General features: G+C 47.2%; 1 pseudogene; it reads left to right on the forward strand.

Moving 5' to 3' along the window:
- Positions 1 to 264: 264 nt before the first annotated feature.
- Positions 265 to 7,462, forward strand: LOC130882528 (40S ribosomal protein S2-like; annotated as a pseudogene).
- Positions 7,463 to 8,850: the final 1,388 nt, after the last annotated feature.

The following is an 8,850-nucleotide window of genomic DNA, read 5'->3' on the forward strand; positions in this document are numbered from 1 at the left end:
GGGAGGACCTGGGCTTGGTTGCCAGCACCCATTCCAGGTACCTCTAGCTCCAGCTCCAGGGACCCAACTCCCTCTGGCTCTCACCGGTACCCAAGCACACATGGCACATACACATAGACACAAACGCATGAGTGAAAATTTAAAATGAGCTTTTAAAAAACTGAGTTGGGGAAGTGACTTAGGAGTAAGAAAGTGTACTATATAAATATGAGCACCTGTGTTTGAGTTCCCAGTATATATATACATAGTATATATATACCAAGTATGGCCACATGCGCCTGTAACCCCAGCATTGTGGGACAAAGAAAGGCAGATGCTGGCAGCTACCTGGCCGGTCAGCCTCACCAAAACAGTAAACTTTCAGTTCAGGGAAAAACTCCTGCAGCACCAAGGCAGAGAGCAACAGGGAAAGTCACTAGATATAAACCTCTGGTCTCCATCTTGGGTGCCCATGAACGTGTACACCACAGAGAGAGAGAGAGAGAGAGAGAGAGAGAGAGAGAGAGAGAGAGAGAGAGAGAGAGAGAGAGAGAGAGAGAGAGAGAGAAGGGGTTAGAGGGGACAATGAATTAAAATGACAATCGCATTAAAAAAGAAAAAAAAAAGCATTCAGTGCAGCTCCAGAGTGTTTGATACCTGGACTAGCCAAGCCATGCTGACATCACACAGCTCTTTCTCCAACCTCAAAGTCCATTTGTTCATGGATCCAAGGGAACTTTTTCTACTTCGGGCTTCCCGCAGAAGACATATGTGGATTACCCAGAATCCCTCCTCTTCTGTCTAGTACATCTAGTGGTTCCGGGTGGCAGTCTAGTCCCAGAATCATCTTTGTAGATTGGCTTATCTGAGAGCAACTGTGAAGCAGTTCTCACTGCCTGGGAAGGAGAAACTTAGGGAATCTGGTCAGTTTCAGGGAACCTCCCCCTCCCCCCTCCCAGCCAAGCTATTTTGAGCTTAGTTCCTGACTTAATGTGTTTCCCTGCAGGATGAAGTGTTTCACCTCCCTGTAACATCTTATTTAAACTATCTGCCTGTTTCATCTCCCTTTTTATATCCTATGCCTTAAGGAGTTTCTCTCCAAAATGAAAGACATTAACTAGGAATAAATTGCCTCACAGCAGGCCAGAGCTGTCATCTGGTGTCCTTCTGTGCCACTCTCTGTCCTTATGCCTCCCTCTGATCACAGGGCTTAGCATTTTCCAGCTAGGCTGGCTGACCAGCAAGTCCCAGAAATCTTCCTGTCTCCCTCCCATCCCAGCGCTGGGGTGACAATATGCATGACCACACCCAGCTTTTCATGTATGTCCTGAGAATACAGATTCAGGTTCTCATGCAGCAAACATTCTTTTCCTCTTTTGAGCCTGTCTCCAGCCCTCATTCATTTATCTGTTGCCCATTTTTATTATAAGTATCCACACAATTCATATACCATACAGGAGGATCAGCACTGAGATGAAAATAGCAAAAGCACACCACTTCTATGTCATGTATTAAAAAATTCAGCAAGTCAGGTGATGGCAGCACACACCTTTAATCCCAGCACTGAGGAGGCAGAGGCAGGCAAATCTCTGTGAGTTCGAGGCCAGCCTGGTCTACAAAGTAATTCCAGGACAGCCAGAGCTGTTACACAGAGAAACCCTGTCTTGGGGGTGGAGAAAAAAACTTCGATAACACAATGTCAATCCTGTTGAGAAAAAGCAAGCTTTAACACAAAGTTACTCTTTCCAAGAATGCAGATGATATTGTACACTGTGTTTGGGGTCTTAGTGGCTCCCTGGTTAGAAAGGTGGGGGTAGTTTAGTTTTAAGTGTTACAGCTCTGAAGAGGAAGGTTTCCCCAATGCAGCTCTGAAGGGAGAGGTAGCCTGGCAGTCTGTAGTTAAGGAATACCACAGAGTCACACCATACAGCAAACCTCACGCAAGAGGTTTATTGGGGAAAACATGGAAGGATGGCTCTCTCTGCTCTGGCGAGAATCAGCAGGAAACTGAGTAAGAGGCAGGCTCCTAAATGGCTTCTTGGGGGTGGAGTTTTCTAGGGTGGGGATCAGTGAGATTTCAAGTCCTGAGCTTGGGGTGAACCCGGGGCTTGGTGGGTTTTCAAGCCCTGGGGTTGAGCTCAGAGACTTTCTAGCCTACAATAGAGGCTGTGGGTGGTTCACAGGGGTGCTTTTATTCCCAAGGCTGTGGAAGGATTTGACCACAGATGCACCAAGCAAGAGGGCAAAGACCACCATATAGAAGACATACGAGTCATTTTTATCAACTTTCTAGGAAGAATGGGACAGGCAGAGCATGGTTATGGTGGCACACACCAGTGACAGGGATGTGTTGATGGAGTGAAGGAGGACCATACATTCAGGCGTCCCCAGGGCTCTACTGTGTGGACAGGCAAGACGCCTCAGCAGGCTAAAGTGCTGGCTGTCCAAGCCTGCTGACCTGAGTTTGATCCCTGGAACTCACATAGAGGGACAGGAGGAGCTATGACTCCACAAAGGTGTCCTCCATGTCCTCCACACAAGTGGCCAATGGCATAGGCACCCACATGAACGCACAAAAACAATAAGTTCTTAAAAAAAAATAGAAATTCTGGGCCAGTGAGATATCTCAGTGAATTAAGTTAAGGTGCATGCCACTAAGCCTGGACACTTAAGAGTCAAACGAGATAACATACATCTCCTCTGAGGAGCTGTTCTTTCCCGCCGTTTCATTTCCGTGTTCCTGTGAACCCTAGGGTCAGCACCACCCTGCTGCTGTGAGCGTGAACCCTGCCTGGTGAGGCCTCCACAGCTGTCCCGAGGGCTGTTATTCCTGCGCCTACCGCACGGCAGCCTGCGAGCTCCGAGCTCCGTACACTGTGGTGGAGTTACAGGCGTGCCCTACCACAGCGAGCTTTTTTAAGGGGGTGCCAGAGATTTATTTATTTATTTATTTTATTCTTTTTTAATTAAAATTTCTGCCTCCTCCCCGTTTCCCATTTCCCTCCCCCTCCTCCCACATATTGCCCCTCCCCCCACTCCCCTCCCCCTATCCCCACCCCTCCTCTCCTCCCCCCACTCCATTCCCCCTCCCTCTCGATACTGAAGAGCAGTCCAAATTCCCTGCCCTGCGGGAAGACCAAGGTCCTCCCACTTCTATCTAGGTCCAGGAAGCTGAGCATCCAAACAGGCTAGGCTCCCACAAAGCCAGTTCATGTATTAGGATCGAAACCTAGTGCCATTGTCCTTGGCTTCTCATCAGCCTTCATTGTCTGCCATGTTCAGAGAGTCCAGTTTCTGCTCTAGACCTTTGCACAACTGACCCACGGAGCCATCTTCCCAGCTCCCAGAGCACTGATTCTTGGGTCTTGTGAATTCAAATTTAATTCATTTACCCTTCCCACCTCTGCCCTTGGAGAAAACTCAAAACAACATAAAAGAAGATTGAAAACGAGGGCCGTTTGTTTACTCATCTAGACCTAGCACTAGCTCATTGGACGTGAATCTCTGGTGATTGCTTTGTGGTCCATGAAGAGCCAAGCTGTCCCACAGTTAAACAAACAGCAAAAGCCCCAGCAAGGTTCCTTCTCCCTAATATCTAAAAAGGCAACTCACGAAAAGACGCCCCTCCTAACTAAACCCCCACCCAAGCTATAATAAATTATAAGGTTTTCCCACCCTGCTGACCCCTGCTAAGGCCCTAGCGAGGCCCCAGTGCCCCTTGCCAAGGTGCTCCAAACTCCTGAATGGCTTTTCCAAGGTCTTCTCCCCAGGCCACAGCTGTCACAAGCTGACTGCACCATCATAAAAACCTACCTGGCCCAAGATAAACCTATACAAACCGCCAGCCTGAGATAAACACCCCTCACTTGAAAGGGACAGCTCCAGGACCAAGGCCAATTTCTGGCCTCTCCAGAACCGTTGGGCTCTCTGTGTTTATTCTCTTGTTGCTCCCTAATTGTGTTTATTTCTTACTTATCAATTTTCTGACCAATGCCCTGAACGCTGGAACGTTGACAGGGTGCCCAGGGAACTAATTATACCCCTCCTCAGAGTTTTAAACAAAGCCAAACAAGACAGAGGAATGGAAGGTGGCGCCAGATCATTGTTTATCCCTGATGGAGCTGGGTTGCTGAGCGGGGTTTAATATGAGACTCAGAAGTTTCCCAGCATCGTGCTGATAACTAAGATTCAGCAGTTTGAAGCTCAACTTGGAAAGAGCCCTAAATGTGCCAATTAAGCCACCAGCCTAAGGGCAGAGCTAGGAAATGGGGCGGGGAGAGCCAGGCTGATACTAACACAACCTAACTCTCTTTACCTGGGACGATCTCTTGGTTTGTTTTGATTCGTTTTGTTTTTGAGACAAGGTCTCATCTATCACAGGCTGGCCTTAATCTTGACTGTGGCGGAGACTGACCTTGAACTTCTGATCTTTCCTGCCTCCACCTCCTGAGTGCTGAGAAGATCACAGCTTGGAGACGCTACATGGTTTACGGGATTTGGGAATCAAACCCAGAACTTAGTGCTGGCGAGGCAAGTACTCTAGTAACTGAGTTACAGCCCCAGCTTTGGTTCAGCTTTTTATTATTGTGGTGGATGTGTGGATGTGTGATAGGCACAAAGTGTGAGAACAGAGAACTTTGTAGCGTTGGTGCTCTCCTTCCTCCTTTTCTGGGACTCTGGGGATCAAACTCAGGTCATGAGGGTTACCCCACAAGTGCTTTACCCACTGAGCCATCTACTTGCCCTTTGGTTGGTGTTTTGGGTTTTGTTGTTTGAAACAGGGTTTTACTGTGTTCCCGAGGCTGGTCTAGAATTCCGTAGATAGGCTGGGCTGGTTGTTCTAGCTCTTGCTGAAAAACAGCTTTTGTTTGAATATCCCACGCCCCTCCATGGCTATCAAACCGTTGGACATTCTAAACAAGCATTCTACCACTAAGGTATACCACCACCATCACCCCAAAGGTGTTTTAGTGATAAAAGATGCATTTGTATTATGTCACTATAGTTAAATCTTTTAACTAACCAGACATGGCTGCAGTGGCCTATAATCCCAGGGAAGAGGAGGGCAGGCAGGAGGAGCACGAAGAGGAATAAAGAAAAGGGAAAGTTGGTTTGAGGCCAGCCTGGGTTCCACAGCAAAACACTATCACAATCGATCAGTTATTCCTTAACCAATCAAATTAATTAAAAGAGAATTTACCAAATGGCCATGGAGTGGCTAGCTGACATCTCTTGGAGATAGCGGACATACCACCGGAAGCCTTGCTGTACCCAGGCAGGCATTGAGTTCTTGATAATCCTCCTACCTCAGCCTCCTAAGTTCTGAACCATAGCTGTGTGCCACCCAACCCAACTTGAGCATTTAAAGAAGCAAAGAGAATGTGAAAAGCAAGAAAAGCTCCTTTAAACTATTATTTGTATGTCTTTCTCTCCCTTCAAAAACCGTGTAGCTAACCCATCCTCGCTTCCTCCTCTACTCACCTTTCCTCCCATCTCAGCTTCCTGTACACCTCCCTTCTAAGCATCACCCTCTTTTGTGTTGGGAAGAGCCTCTTGGCCTCCTCTCCACGTTCTAGTTCTCCTCTCTGCCAACAACCCTGCTTAACAAAGGCGCTCTAGGGAGCACACGGCACAAAGCATGAATTCTTCTTGTAGACAAGAAGAGAGGTGTTGGCCGGGCATCATTTTAACACTGTATCCTCCATTATGCAGGCAGAAAACAAAATTCCAAGTAGGCCAGAACCCAGTGGAGAAGGAAAGGCAATGCCAGGTTGTTGTAATAAGAGCGGCGGGGCTGCGTCCCGCCACCCAGTTAGCTTTACCCGGAATAATTACATGGAAACTGTATTCTTTTAAACACTGCTTGGCTCATTAGCTCTAGCCTCTTACTGGCTAGCTCTCATATCTAGATTAACCCATTTCTAATAATCTGTGTATCACCACGAGCTGGCTTACCAGGAAAGATCTTAACCTGTGTCTATCTGGAGTGGGAGAATCATGGTGACTCTCTGACTCAGCTTCTTTCTCCCAGCATTCTGTTCTATCTACTCCACCCACCTAAGGGTTGGCCTATCAAATGGGCCTAGGCAGTTTCTTTATTAATTAACCAATGAATGCAACAGATAAATACAAGACCACCTCCATCATCAGGTTCTCTCAGGGATGGGAGCAGGGCAGACACAAGTTTGCTGTGCACAACGGTAGAGAGGTACCACAAATGCGAATCTTGCACCAAGGCAGGCACTGCATAAAAGCAGATTCCTCATTCATCCCGGTCCCATCTGCAGGCCGGGAGCTGGGGAAGGATCTCCAGAGATGCTGGGCAGGGGCACAAGATGAAGAGTGGGAAGTAAAGGCATTTCATAAATACACAGCGAGCGTGGATCCCATTGACGTTGACAGATTCTGGAAATGAGAAGCGGAGACAGCACTAGAGACATCTAATCAACCCACTAAGCCAGAGCCAGGAGTCGGGAATCCAAACAGCTCCCAACTCTTGATCCTTTTCATTCACATTTAAGAAGATCGCCAGCCCTCTGCGTCTGTAAATTCCACATGCGTGGGTTCAGCCAACTGTTGGTGGGAAACGTTTGCGTCCGCACTGAACTGGATAGATTTTATTCTTGTTGTCCCCTAAACAGTACAGGATAACTGTATACCGTTTACATTACAGTGGCTGTCACACAGACACAGACATGAAGGATTCAGCAGAGGTCTTAGAGGCTGCAGTCTTGGCCGTGGTCGAGGCCAAGGAGCTCATAGAGTAAAGCTGAAGACAAGGAGTGGATCCCTGTCACCAAGATGGGCCTCCTGGTTAAGGATGTGAAGATCAAGTCCCTGGAGGAGATCTGTCTGTTCTCCCTGCCCATTAAGGAATCCGAGATTATTGACTTTTCCTGGGAGCATCCCTAAAAGGATGTGGTTCTAAAGATCATGCCAGTGCAGACGCAGACTCGGACTGGCCAGTGGACCAGGTTCAAGACTTTTGTCACTATTGGGGACTACAATGGCCATGTTGGTCTTGGTGTTAAGGGCTCCAAGGAGGTAGCCACTGCCATCCGAGGGGCCATCATCCTGGCCAAGCTTTCCATTGTCCCTGTGCAGAGAGGCTACTGGGGGAACAAGACCGGTAAGTCGCACACTGTTCCGTACAGGGTGGCAGGCCCCTGTGGCTCTGTGTTGGTGCATCTCATCGCTGCCCCCAGAGGCAGTTGGCATGGTTTCTGCTCCTGTGCCCAAGAAGCTGCTGCTGATGGCCTGCATTGATGACTGGTACACATCAGCCAGGGGCTGCACTGCCACTCTGGGTAACTTTGTCAAGGCCAGCTTTGATGCCATCTCTAAGACCTACCTGACCTCCGACCTCTGGAAAGAGACTGTGCTCACCAAGTCTCCTTATCAGGAATTCGCTGAACATCTTGTGAAAACCCACACCAGTGTTTCTGTTCAAAGGACCCAGGCTCCAGCTCTGGCTACCACATAATGGTTTTTATACAAGAAAAATAAAGTGAATTAAGTCTGTTAAAACACACACACACACCACAAAGTTTTCTTTTAGCTTCCTGGACAGGGCATGTTTGCCTTTGTGAATTTTTTTCTCTTGTGTTAGAGGTCAACCCTGTCACCACTACAACCAAGATACTGGATAATTCTACCAGCCCAAGTATCTTAGGGTTTCTATTGCAGTGATAAAACACCCTGACCAATAAAGCAAAAATTAATTAACTAATTAATTTTAAAAATTAAAAAAGGCAGCCTACAATTTACAGTCCCAGAGAATCTAGAACAAAGAGGACCCTAAGAGAGACATTCATAAATCTAATGTACATAGGAAGTATAAAAAGACAAGATCTCCTGAGTAAATTGGGAGCATGGGGACCATGGGAGAGGATAGGAAGGGAGGGGAGCAGAGAAAAATATATAACTCAATAAAAACAATTTTAAAAATGTAATAACAACAAAAAAGAGTCTTCACTGCAGAGGAAGGAAAAATGTGAGCGCAAAACTGGAGCAAACAGATGAGAAGGCCCGTGTGACTGAGCCATGTCCTTGCTCCCTTCAGATTCTCGGGTGAAAAAGGATGGGGTGGGGGTGGGGAAGACATGAGGCTCTCCAGTGAATTGCTCATTCTGACTCAGAATTCTTACCTAACGCTCTTATAACTCCTGGGACATCAATTTCACAAGCAAGAAAACTAGCCAGGAAGGCAATGCTTAAGCTTACATTATACTTTGTTTAAAAAAAAAAATTATAATGCCAAAATAAAATTAAACCTATCACACACACACACACACACCCCAAAATACAAAAGCAAACAAACAAAAAAACACCCTGACCAAAAGCAATTTGGAGAGGAGAAGGTTTATTTCAGCGTACAGTTCCACATCATAGCCCATCATCAAAGGAAGTCATAACAGAGACCTGGAGGCAGGGCCTGAAGCAGAGGCCATGGACGAACTCTGCTTACTGGCTTGCCTCTCATGGCTTGCTCAGCTGGCCTTCTTCTATAACCGAAGGCCACCAGCCCACGGGTGCTACCATCCACAATGTGCTGGGCCCTTTCCAGATCAATCATTAATCACGAAAACACACCACAGGCTTGTCTACAGGCCTTAGCAGGAACATGTCTTTGATCTGGGCCTTCTCTGCCTTGGAAAAAGGCAATGTTTGAGAAACCCCAACACCAGTGTTGACTCAGAACTCGAAAGGGGCAAGTCTTCTTTGAGAAATCCACACCCTAGTTCTTGGTTGTGTTTCACTTTCCTCCTGCACACCTTCCTTTCTCTTAACTCTAGGGTTTCGATTCCGCAGTGAAGTCTCCCAGCAAACTCCAACTCTGCTCTGAAAACCTTAAACAGTCCACACAAAGAT

The sequence above is a fragment of the Chionomys nivalis genome, chromosome 1, assembly GCF_950005125.1.
Source record: "Chionomys nivalis chromosome 1, mChiNiv1.1, whole genome shotgun sequence".
Classification (NCBI taxonomy): domain Eukaryota; kingdom Metazoa; phylum Chordata; class Mammalia; order Rodentia; family Cricetidae; genus Chionomys; species Chionomys nivalis.